General features: G+C 45.8%; 1 protein-coding gene across 6 annotated transcripts in view; it reads left to right on the top strand.

Moving 5' to 3' along the window:
- NCK2 (NCK adaptor protein 2) overlaps positions 1-12,534 on the top strand; it is a 137,939-nt gene that overhangs the window by 90,062 nt on the left and 35,343 nt on the right. Inside the window, exon 3 of one of the 6 annotated variants that reach the window (XM_037015517.2) lies at positions 7,123-7,270. The exons of 4 other annotated variants lie outside the window; for them this stretch is intronic. The gene's annotated coding sequence lies outside the window, so the exon portion shown is untranslated. Of the gene's footprint in view, positions 1-7,122; positions 7,271-10,870; positions 10,891-12,534 lie in introns of those variants that run through there. One more of the 6 variants, XM_037015518.2, reaches the window with a different exon arrangement.

Raw genomic sequence — 12,534 nt, 5'->3', positions numbered from 1 at the left:
AAATAGCAGTGACTATGTCAAAAGGTGAGATTGTTCTGATGAAGCCTCTTAAATTAGAGCCCAACTTCAAATCAGGACATCAGTACAGGATGCAGTAGCCTGTGGCTCTGGATACCCGCACCTGATGAGGCTCATCCCTGGGCTGCCCATCCATTCCCTCCTTCAGATACTTGCTGGGCATACAAGGCGCAGGTCCTTCCAAGTGCTCAGTTTACAAGGAGACAATGTCCTTGTCCTCAAAGAATTAGATTCAGTGAGGGGAACTAGGCAATCAATCAATAAAAATACGTGTGGAATACTGGTACGTGCCAGGGAAGCAAGAAAACAGCAAGGGGCTGTTAGGAAATCTTTTTAGATTAGGTGGGGCTGGGCAGAGAGTTGAGTTTAACCAAGTGGGCTATGAGGGAGAGAAGAGAAGGGAGGTGACGTTTAAGCAGAGCCTGAACAACGTGAGGCGGAGTCCTACAGATCCTGGGGGAAGAGCCTTCCAGGCCACAAGGCCCCTGCAAAGGCCCCAAGGTAAGAGCCCACCGGGCCATTGTGAGGAACAGTGGCAAGTGGGGTAAGAACTGGAGACAGAACCCAGGGTCAGCTTATTTTAGGCATGGGTGAGCTTTGGGTTTTATTCTGGGGGAGGGGAAGCAGCAGTGAGGTTTGAACAGAGGAGTGACACGAATCACCATCCATTTCACAAACATCATCGCATGGCTGCTGCGGGTAGCTGCCCAGGAGTGGCTAGAAACAGTGGAGGGTGCTGCTGGCCTGGACAGGGCAGTGCTGGGTGAGGGGTGGTTGGGTTGGAAACTTGTTTTGAAGGTGAGCCTCGGTGGTTTGCTGAAGGAATGGGTGGACAGTGAGAAGAACACTGAGATGTCCTGGTCTCACCAGCAGCTGGGTGAATGGTCACGCAGAAGGCAACACTGGGAGATGCAAGAGGTTTTTGTTGTTTCTTTGAGTGGTTTTCTTTGTTTCCAGTGGGAGAACCAGGAGTTCTGTTAGGATGTATTCAGTTTGGAGTGCACATCAGGCATCCGGATGGAGATGGTCAGTAGGCAGATGGGTGTGGGAGTCTGCCGTTCCTGGCTAAGAGCAGGGTGGAGACCTGCATCTGGTAGCAAATCCCTAGAGATTTGCTCAGAGCCACAGGATGGACAGGGTCATCTGGGAGCGGGAACCAGGAGCTGGAGGAAAGGCCCCAGACAGCCTGGCTGCTCCTGCATCTATCTGTAGGTGGAAACACAGGCAGGAGCCAGAAGGGAGGCCACAGGGTGGGCAGCGGGGACAAGGAAGAGCAGGGCTAGGTGAGTGCCTGGAGCCAGGTGGACGGCGTGTTCAGGAAGGGGCTGATGGACATGGCTAGCTGTCTGCATTCAGGTAAGATGCTCCAGAAAAGAAAAACATTCACAGCATAGTAGAGCTGGGGAATCACTATAGGAGCAGATTCCAACAGGAGGCGAGAGGGGGTGCAATCCAGTGCACAGTGGCCAGGCCTCTTGCTACTCGCCCCGGAGCAAAGGAGACGGGAATGTTCACCAGCACAGGCCACTGTTTCCTTCTGATTGCTTCTCTTTTTCTCAGTGAAACAAGAAGCAAGGCCAGTCATGAGTGGAGACTGCAGGAAGAGGGGGAGGTATTAGCTGGTGGAGAAGGAAGATCTGAAACAGTCACCTTACAGCAGGGAGAGGCAGCGAAGGGGCTGCCAGGTGCACTGCGGGCAGGTGGAGCCAGTGAGCAGGAGCCTGACGTGGGGTTGGGCGGTGGGCCGTGCGGGCCTCTCTGCCTTGCTGGCTACCACAGGGCTGGTGTGTAGTGGGTGGTGCCAGAGTTCTCTAGATGCCCCCTTGGTTCCTGTGGTAGCCACGTCAGACTGCTGATCGTAGCAACTAAGGTCTTTTTAAATGCTCTTGACATGAGTCACGACGTTTTGGCTTACCGCATACTTATGCTTGGTTTAGCATGAAGCAGCACAGCAAAGACTGAAGGTGGGAGGCCTGGCTGGTTGGGCCAGGTATGTGCAGAGGTGGGAGTGGGACCGAGCTTGGCGAAATAGCTGTGATTATGGAGGGATGGGAATGGTCAGCAGGTCAGAAACCGAGAAATATTCCAGGTACCCAGTGGAGGGTAACTGCACTGCTTAGCAGGAGGAAGGCTAGTTGAAGTCTAATGGCATCAGTGTACAGAACAGCTGCTTTACTTTCTTCAAGAATGCTGTGACCCAGGACTAGAGTCAGCATGGGAGAACACTTGTCTGTAAAGGTACAAAACTGGGATGTAGTTACTGCTGGTTACTGTGAATAAGCTACATTGATTCTGAGATGCCACAGCAGATTTACAAGGTGAGTCTGGAGCATTCTCGTGGTGCCAGAAAGTAAGGATGTGTTCAGAACTTGAATGCGTCCACACAAACACACCCTCACACTAAGGAGGTAAGTCAGAGAAACACAGGAGCCATCCAGAGAGCTCCCTATGGCCAGAGTTAGAACAATCTGAGCAACAAAATAAATAAGGATTGGATTGTAACCCAGTGTATAAAATAAATACTCATAAGTTCATACTGATATCAGTAAATGATTAAATAAATCTTAAATTTAAAAATGGAGGAGGAAAGACAAATCTGTGCAGAACTACCATGACTGCCTACCCTTAAGTGTGGGCTATGCTTCAAGACACCTTCCACAAAAGCACAGGATGGAGAAGGGGAAAGAATATCTCCACAGGGGAGACACCTGGCGGACAGCGTGTCAGCCACGTGGTCAAGGCCAGCATCACAGTGACAAGCCATGTTGGTGTCATTGTGCTGCAACAATGACACTTTACCTCTGGTCTTCCTCCCCCAAAACCCATAACTCCAATCTGATGAGAAAAGCAGACACATCCTGACTGAGGCCAGTCTGCAAACACCTGATGCATGTCCTCAAAACTGTAAAAGGTCATTGAAACAAACACATCTGAGAACTTATCACAACACAGAGGAGCTGAAGGGGAATGTGGTCGTCTGGATGGGATTGGGGACAGAAGAAGGACTTTAGGTATAAACTAAGGGCATCTAAATAAAACAGGGCTTCAGTTAATAATGTATCAATGTTGGCCTATAATTGTAGCAAACACACCATACAGATGTAATGTGTTAATAATAGGGAAAACTAAAACAGCTGCTATAAATAAAATTTATTTTAAACAAACCATGTACAGGTACTCGAAGTCTTTATTTCCTGATTCTGTTTTCTTGAATGATAGGGGAGATGCCCTTAGAAGAATCCTACATTTAGGATAAATACTAGCATTTATCTTTCCAGAAGCATCTGTAGAGGTTTTCATGTAGTGATTAGACTGGAGCAGTCCTGGTCCCTTGTGTACTGAGCCCCCACCTGAGCTAGGCTGCATGCTGAGCATTGTGGGTGAGGGTTCTTGTCCCTAGCCAGGTACAGAGGGGCTTTCTCTAATATCCTTCCCCATTAAACAGAAAAATATAAAACATGGAGTGCCTAGGAATATGGGCATAAACCATGTAAATCTGAGCAGCTACAGTGGTTCCCGCCGCTTAAATACATTTGTACATCCTAAGACCCAGATAACTGGAGTATGTCTCTGAACCAAGTGGTGTGTGTTTCGCCTTGTAGAACAAGGCAGAGAATAGTGAGTGCAAAATAGGAGGGAAAGGCCAGGTACTGGCTGGTGTGGCTGGACCCACTAGTAGGAGTTGAAGCCCCTGACGTTTATGTTTTAATATGTTTGTGAAATAGATACTTAAATTGTAAGTTAAAATGACTCTTCTAGTTGTGGAGGGAAAAAAATCACAGCATAATCAACTTCTAAAAATGGGGACTGATGGCTGTTTGTGCTGGGAACAGTGGGCACGCATTGATCTGAAGACATGGATGCCCTCTTGGTGTTTTAAAGGAGGGTCAAGTTTTGCCAAAGAGATCAGTGTTCACTTTCGTAGATGGGTGTTAATTTTCTTTTTTCTTGTTGATTTCCGCTTAACCGAGGAGTAGTTGGCAGTTGCAGTGTACAGTACAGTACCTCCAGGTGCCATGCTTTACACGAGCTCCTCAGACCCGGTCATCTTAACAGCTGCAAGCTTCTGCCCTTCACCAGCCTCTGCTTGCCCCTCACAACTGCCCTCTGCCTCTGGCAGCCGCTTTCTCCTCTGTTTCTGTGAATTTAACTGACCCCTTTCCCATCACTCCAGTCCTGTGATGTCCTCTGGGTTGATGAAAGGCAGCATCAATGCCAGTCCAGTGCAGTTCTTTGGAGTTTGTTTTGTTTTACAGTTAATACCATATAATGCATTTGGCTTATTAAATTGACAGTGAGTCTCCAAAATGATTGGACTCAGACACTGGTTAACATACACAACCTTCTTCCCAGTGTTATGAGTGTCAAAGACACCCATGGGGGGGGTGGTCAGCAAAATGTTTGAGTGGTAAATGGTAAATTACCAGTAAAAAATCGCATTTCCCAGAATGTAGCTGAAGCAACCGTGTCCAATTCCATCTCTTCTGTGAAATGTCCAGGACACTACTGAGCTGTATTGCCTTCCAGTCTAGTCTTTGGGACACTTGTTGTGTCCAGGCATTTCACATAGTAAAATGAGTTGCTTGGTGATTAACTCCTGAAAACTGGTTGATAAACTCACATTTTAAGGTATTTTTGCTGATGTGATTTGACTGGGGGAAGGGAATGCCTGATACTGACAGTAAGTATGAATTAAAAGTAGATACTCACTTTAAAAAAATGGGGAGGTGGGTACAGCAGAAAACCCTAGATTTATCACAAAGTATAAAATTTTCCTGAGAATTGCCACTCATTAAATCCTGTTCGAGATCTAGTAAAAAGAAGGTTAATTTAAAAAATTATGTGTACCTCATATCCAGTTGGGTGGCTGCTATCATAAAAACAAAATAACAAGTGTTGGTGAGGATGTGGAGAAATTGAAACAGGCACTGTTGGTGGGAATGTAAAGCTGTTAGGGACAGCAGTGTGGCTGTGCCTCAGAAAACTAAAAATAGAGTTACCATGTGCTCCAGCAATTTTACTTTTAGGCATATACCCCAAAACTGAGAGTCTTAAAGAGATATTTGCACACTTGTGTTCAGAGCAGCAGCCTCTACAGTAGTGAAGAGGTGGAAATAACCCACATGTCCATCAATGGATTAAAGGACAAAATGTGGATATATATACACCATAGAATGTTCTTCAGACTTGAGAAGGAAGGACATTCTGACACATGCTACAACATGGATGAACCCTAAGGGCACCATGCTAAGTGAAATAAATCAGTTACTGAAGGACAGACACTGTGTAAGTCCACCTATATGAGGTCCCTTGAGGATCAGATTTGCAGAGACATATAGAATGAATGATGGTTTTCAGGGGAAGGGGGAAGGGCATTAGTGTATAATGAGGACAGTTTCAGTTTTATAAGATGAAGATTTCTGGAGATGGATGGTGGTGATGGCTGCACCACAGTGTGTGAATGTACTTAAAATGCCATTGAATTGTACACTAAAATTGGTTAAAAAGATAAGTTTTACGTGCTGTGCATTTTACCACAATTTAAGAAATCACATGGCATTTTCTGTGCTTGAGTTCTGCTAAAACTTACTGTAATCACTGTTTAAAAAGTGGTACATGCTGTTCTGGGTCATGGGGTCGGCCCAGTGGGCAAGAAAGATGCCAGTGTGCTGTGGAGCCAGCAGTCCAGGAGACAGTCCTGGGCATAAGAGCCTGACAGCCACTGGTGGGAGGTGAGCTGCTTACTTGATGGGGTAGGAGAGGGTGGGGGGCCAGGAAGGAGCAGGCATCAGAGGAGGGGAGGGAAGAGGCCAAGGGTTTCCCCCATCCTGGGTACGTAGGTCTTTTTTCACTGGTTCTCTGAAATAAACATCAACAAATAATTTAAATTTATGCTTTGACAATAGCTTGTCCACACCTTCTTGTCTATAAATGTATTTTAATTAGTAAGTACTATGGACATGTCCATAGTAGGCTGAACACACAGAGATGTCATTAGTGTTAGCCACAGTGGGAGCTGAGATATACCCAAGACCCGCTGGGATCTCCATAAAGCTTCCTAGATAGGATTCACAGTCCTGTCCCAATTTCGTGGCACTACCTCTGAGCATTAGTCTTCATGCTGTTCTATGTTTTCTGTCTTTAAATGACACTATCATAGTCCAGTGCATCTTGTGACCCGGCATTACATGGACATATGTAGAGCAGGAATGTCTTAAGAATATCCAGGTAGTAGGTACTTCCTGTGGATCGGCTCACAGAAGCTCTGACCCCATCTACAGTCACAGAAATGGGGGTCAGGAAGGCCAAGCAGCCTCTCCCAAGGTTTTCCACCTGGTGGTGCTGAGTCTGGATTGCAAACCCTGGCCTTCTCCAACCGGAGAGGAACTTCACAGAAATGGGTCACCTCGGTATCCAGAAAGGAAACCTTCACAAATTCCAAGATGTAGAGACTTTATGAGCCACAGGCTTTGATCATTACCTAATAAAATTAGGAAACAAATAAAGAAACCCTCTCCAGAATAACCCCTGGAGCAAAGGTCGCCAGGTCTTCATGACTCAGAAGCCTCTGTCCGTGCGCTCCTGCTCCACCATGCTGTGCGGAGTGGCTGCCAGGCGGTGGCGGTCCGCTACAGGACCACAGGACAGCCTGCTCCCTGCTGGAGGGAGGGAGGGGCGGAGGAACTGAGGCTTTCAGCCCTGAGTCCCGAGGGAGACTTACCTGTGCCTTTGGCTGGGCTTCCTTTACCCCCTTTAATGAAATATAAAAACTTGAAGACCCTTCCGGCTCATGCCTGGAAGACTGGGGGCTCCTGCTCTTCCTTTCCCCGTAGTTTTTCCTCTTACCAGTTTATTACAGTGAAATTGAAATTCAGTTCTTGTTTATTAGCATCTACCTTACCCTTGAGATTTTCTCAGCCATGTGGCCAAATTGTGCAGTAGACGATCATAGATAAAGCCTGGGCTTTGTGATGAGACAGTGCTTGTGGGTTTGAATCCCAGCTCAGGCCCTTCCAGCTTTGTGAATTTGGATGAGTTATTTAGTATCTCTGTGCCCTAGTTTTGTTATTCATTAAACATATCTGTAGATAATTTCTGTTTCAGAGGGTTGCAGTAAACATCAGATGAGCTGACCCATAGGAATGCAGCATCACCATGGCAGTATGAGCAGCTAGCCTTCACCTCCAGCCACATGCCCCTCACCTACTGAGGTGGCAGCTTGTACTGGCACCTCTCCCTCTGAAGATAAAAGGTGTGTAGCTGAGAGCCACTGTTTATTTTCTTTTCTATGTGTAGAGTACTTTTTCTGCCTCAGGGAAGTGGTAAGAACTTGACTCTTGTCACAGCTTAATTAACTTACTGAGAGTTGGATCAGCCACTAGATTCCATCCTGTGTCCTAGGTAAAGTCAAAGTGTATCAGCTGTAATTAGTAATGCTGCTTGTAAAAAGCCACCAACTGGCCATTCTGTCCCCCAACAGGATGCCACAGGCTCCTGCCAGCTCCTGTCAAATTAGTTGGCACCTGGCAAGTCTTTCATCTACAACACAGCTTGAAACTTTAATAAAGAATTTACAAAGTATTTTGGTTGCTTCAGAACTTGTCTCTTTTAGTAGGTCTCCATAATGCAAATGTACTATTTTTAAATACTTGCAGATACAATGTGTAATAAATGAGGGAAAGCATAGTAAGTATTCCCTTTGTGAACTGACCTTAGTTAGCACAGTCACTGTGTTAGTGTCTTCCTGCTGTTGTGGCAACTTGCCCCAAACTTACTGGCTCAAGACAGCAAACATTTATCTTCTTTAGCTCTGGAGGTTAGAAGTCGGACACTGATCTCTCTGGGCTCAAATCAGGGTGTCAGCTGGGCCATAGTCCTTCTGGGGGCCCTGGGGGAGAATCTCTTCCTTGCTCTTTCCAGCTTCTACAGGCTGCCTGCAACCCTTGGCTCCTGGTGTCTTCCTCCCTGTGTAGTTGCAGCTGTAGAGCATCTCTGAATCTGACTCTGCTGCCTCCCTGTGGGGCTCAGAAGGACCACTGTGAGCACATTGGGCCCACCTGGATAATCACGGCTAACTTCTCTACCTCTAGATGAGCTCATCAGTGACCTGAATTGCCCTTGTCATGTAATCTAACATATTCACAGGCTTCCGGGTGGGGTAATTCTTCCTACCACATATGCTAAAATAAAAACCTTATGTGACTTGAGTTTCTATAGTAATTGACCAACTGCATTGAAGGCATGAAATATTACAAAGAAAAAATCCCTAGACCCATAGTAAAGTAGATTATATTATATTATTTGAGTAATTCAGACTCTTGTTGAAAATCAAGGTAGGGATGACAGGTTTTTTTTCATGTAGGCTTAATTTCTTTTCTTACCTTGTTACTCATGAAATCAGTTATTTGCTCATAGACACATATATTTTGATATGTCCATACCCACATGTGCATATATGTACTTTTCTGAAATTCCAAGGTAATATTCTAGGGTAAAATGTTATACCTGTTTTACCTGTCTATTGACCTGTCCACTTACCTATCTATATATTTTGAATTAAGTCCAAGAAGTCATACTCTATGTAAGGTTTATATTACAAAATGGGATTGGCAGTTTTTTAAAGCTCTGTGACCCTGGTCTTTCCTGCAGCGGGCTATGTGGGTTAGTCAGCAGAAGGGTAAATGAGGCAGATGTGTGTTAACCTTGACTCTTGAGTCTGCTTTATTCCCAAGTGGCCATGAAACCAGGTGGTGGAAGCCTCAGCAGCCGCTGTCAGCATGTAACAGCGCCTCCCAGAGAGTAAGTTGGTGAACAGGTGCTCTCAGGGGCGTGAGGAGCTCTTCAGGGAGTAAAGCAGTACCTTGTACACTACATCACCTCTGGGGAGGCGAGGCCGGGCAGGGAGGCTTGCTTCCTGGGGAGGTCAGGGGAGCTGTCTTGGAGGAAGGTGCGTAGGGCTTCAGTCCTAGGGGAGCACCCACCAGTCTATCTCTCTCACAAGGAGCCCTGGAGCTGCTGCATGGTGAGTGCTTAGTAAATCCTGATTGATGGAAGGGGGCAGGAGAACATACCCCCACCTCACATCTATAAAGTGCGTTGCAGTCCAGAGGCTTTTAATTGTGACTGGGGTCCCCATTTTTTAGTCTCCTCTGTGCTGGGCAGTGTTTCTTTATGAGAAACCCTGTCATTTCCCCTGTTACAGAAGAGGTAGGTGGGCACAGGTGTCCAGCAGGAGTGACCCACAGCTGCATGGCCTTCTTAAAAACTACCTTATTACCATGTGAGGCAAGACAAATATGGTTCCTCCCATTTTACAGAATAAGCTGAAGTCCAAGGCAGACCCATAAATAGTTCAGATAATAAGCACAGAATCCCAGACTCTTGACTCATGTCTTCTATTTGCCTCTGTGACCAAGCAGTTCAGCTTTGTCCCTCAGCCCTCTTTGGAAATATCTGTGACTGTTTGGGATGTTGTAGGAACACTGGCTACTGGAGGTGTACGTCACCCACCCATCATGATGCAGTGAACAGGATCATGTTTAGAAAGAAAGTAGGGCCCTAGAATAGGATTGATGTGATTTTAGGAGTTAGTGGAAACTGTTGAGCCAAGAAAATTTTTGTAGCTATTCTGTCTGTCTGTTGTTTTAATCTCCCACCTAAGACTTGACAGAGCAGCTTAGCTTTTTAGGTTCTCTGGATGTTGCCTTGATTCGGTATAACATGGGATTTTTGCTAAGCTTTAGGCTACAGTAGTCACATAACATAAGGAATGATCTGGCTGGTATAATACCAAATTTGTGATTCTTTTTGTTGGCTAGACCTGGGTAATAACTACCTGCAGTTAATGAAGGCAAAAATTAGATTTTCTTGAATAGCCTCCGCTGGGTGATAAACATGTATTACTCTTTGGATCTGACCCTAAGATTCTATCTTAGACTCAATTGGAATTTCACTAGTTAGTTGGTTAGAATGTACTTTTTGAGACTGTCTTTTCCATATTAAAAATTTGAGTCAGTCATGTGTCTAGTTTTATTGTGGAATGATCTTGAATTATCTCCAGTCTCTTCCTGCCCCAGTCCATCCTACATGCCATAGCAGATTACTCTTAGTGGAAAATAGCCCATGCTCCTGTTGAACTCCTCAGAAACAGCCTCCCGAGGCCTCGGCGGCACAACACGAACTCTTGTCCCACGTGCGGATCCCTCCGGAACTGACTGGATCAGCCTCCTGGCCTGTGTTGGCAAAGAGATCAGAGGTCCCCAGGAGTCAGGGTGATGTGGGGCAGGGAAGGGTGCCTGCTTCACCTTGAAACGGCCTTGAGAAAGAAAACATCCAGAAGTACATGTTCAGTTTACTCTTTATTTAAATTACTCTCCAGAGTAATTTATTTTTATTTCTTCTGTGTAGTAATGCACCCTTACCCCCGGTTCTTGCTCACAATTTTTTGGCCTGAATGTGGCCCCTCCAAATCCTATAGCCATCTTTCAAGACTGAAATCAGTTTCCTTTTACTCTTCCCCAAGCCTGGCTGACTGGCCATTACCTGGGGGGTGTTCAGCATCACCTTCCATGCCCTGCATTCCTCCTGTTCACGTGAGCGCTCCTCTTTCCCACTCATTGGGGTCCCAGCGGGCATCTGTCGTGGCCACCACCCAACACCTGAAACGGGGTTAGCCGTGCTCCCTGTTGACTAGGGAGGATGTGCTTCCCAGGCTCCTGCCTCTGATGGAGCGTTTTGGGAAATGCAGGATCAGGTGTTCGTTGTTTTTCAGAAGCAGATATGATCAGGGATTGGTTGGCCTTTAATGTAGATGCGTGATGACTCTGAGGGGCCTGCTGCTGACTGGCTGGCATTCGGAAGTGCTGGAACGAGGTGCGTGCTGATTGGTTGGTCTCCTGAGGCTTTCATATTGATGGGAAGCTGTCATAAATCCATTAGGATAGCTTCAAGGCCCATCGCTATGGTCATGGATCAAGCAGGCATTGCCTATGTGCACAGGAGCCTTTTATTTTCACCTGTCATAGAATGGTAGGATTTCCGGGGTCAGATAAGCTATCAAAATAAAGGCTCCACAGGAGACCCTCAGCCCCACCTGACTCCCCACCAGAAGCGAGCACAGATTTGGGAGTCCACAGACCTGGGCTCAAGTCCTGGCTTGGTCACTTAACAAGTCACATCATCTATGCGGCCCTCAGTCTGCTCAGGAATCGTACCTCCCAGGAAGATGGGTGTTCTGGAGACGGAACAAGCTGACCAGTGTCAGGTACCCAGTGCACACTCAGGAGTTCACTTTCTTACACTGCCTGTGCACAGCATCATTACAGCCCACTGGTCTGGTGACCCAGGAAAAGCATCCTAGGGGGGCGTTTGTCACCCGGTTCCCCACTTACTTGGTTTTTGCTTTATAAGGCCTGTTGGCAGCATGAGCCATACAGAACCTTGAATTCTCAGGCCTCCCTCCCGGACATCCTGAAGCAGTGGGCTGGTCTGTGCAGGAGCCCCGGGCTCTGGGCTTCTGAAGCTTCCACGCGGTGTTCAGGGCGAACAGAAACACGCCAAGCCCAGCCAGCTCTCCCCAGCTGCTGCTCATGCGTTCAATCAGTGGCACAGTAACAGATTGCTTTGATTGGTCTTAAGTGATGGGCTGTTTTTATTAAAAACTCTTTTGAAAATGATGTAATTGAGAAACAAACCCAGTATTCAGATGGAATATTCTCTGAGCCCCATTCCTATTACTGCTCTCGTTACTTTAAAAAAGAAAGAAAAACTGCCTTTATGACTTGGCAAAGTCTAACCTGACAGGTCAGAGTACAGAGGGAGAGGCACATGGTACAGACTGGAGATTTTCTGAGAGTAGATAACAGAAAGGTCTCCAGTTTGTAAATGAGCTTTGTGTAAACACTGTCCACTTGGATGTCATATACATAATGTATGAGGTTTATTAAACATTTCCTCCTTCTGGAAAAGTGTGTTATCTTTAAATTTGGAAGTTGACTCATGAAAAAAGACAACATGTATTATTTATAAATTTCTTTAGTAGTGTATAGCAGAAAGTGTCATGTTATTTAAAAATGATTTCTATGCTTCCATGGAGTCAGTGTGCATAGGTCCCCTCTAATCCTGAAGTCAAACATATAAAAAATGAGAGCTCCTCTCTATCAGAGGAAGGGGGTTTTAGTTAAGAGGCTTTCCATTATGCCTTTCTTCCTAGTTTTGAGAAAGCTGCTCAGTTGAAGGACTAAATACTATATTTTTTCTGCTGAAAAAATACTGCCTTCCCCCTTCCTCCCCGGCTTCTGCATAATAAGTATGGCACTGCTGAAATAGTTGATAGCTCTATTCAGTTTAGTCATTCAGGTGTACCTTTGTTATTTATTTATAGAATTAACTAGCTATATAATGTAAATATTTGTTTTAATAAACTTTTTTTAAGAATCATTTTATGTTATGGTTCACTCTTGGTGTTTTGTGAGTCTTAGCAAATCTATAATGGCATGTACCCACTATTAAAGGATC

Source organism: Manis javanica, chromosome 1, assembly GCF_040802235.1.
Source record: "Manis javanica isolate MJ-LG chromosome 1, MJ_LKY, whole genome shotgun sequence".
Taxonomy (NCBI): domain Eukaryota; kingdom Metazoa; phylum Chordata; class Mammalia; order Pholidota; family Manidae; genus Manis; species Manis javanica.
Note: the sequence above shows the minus strand (reverse complement) of the source record. Positions and strands in the feature narration are given on the sequence as shown.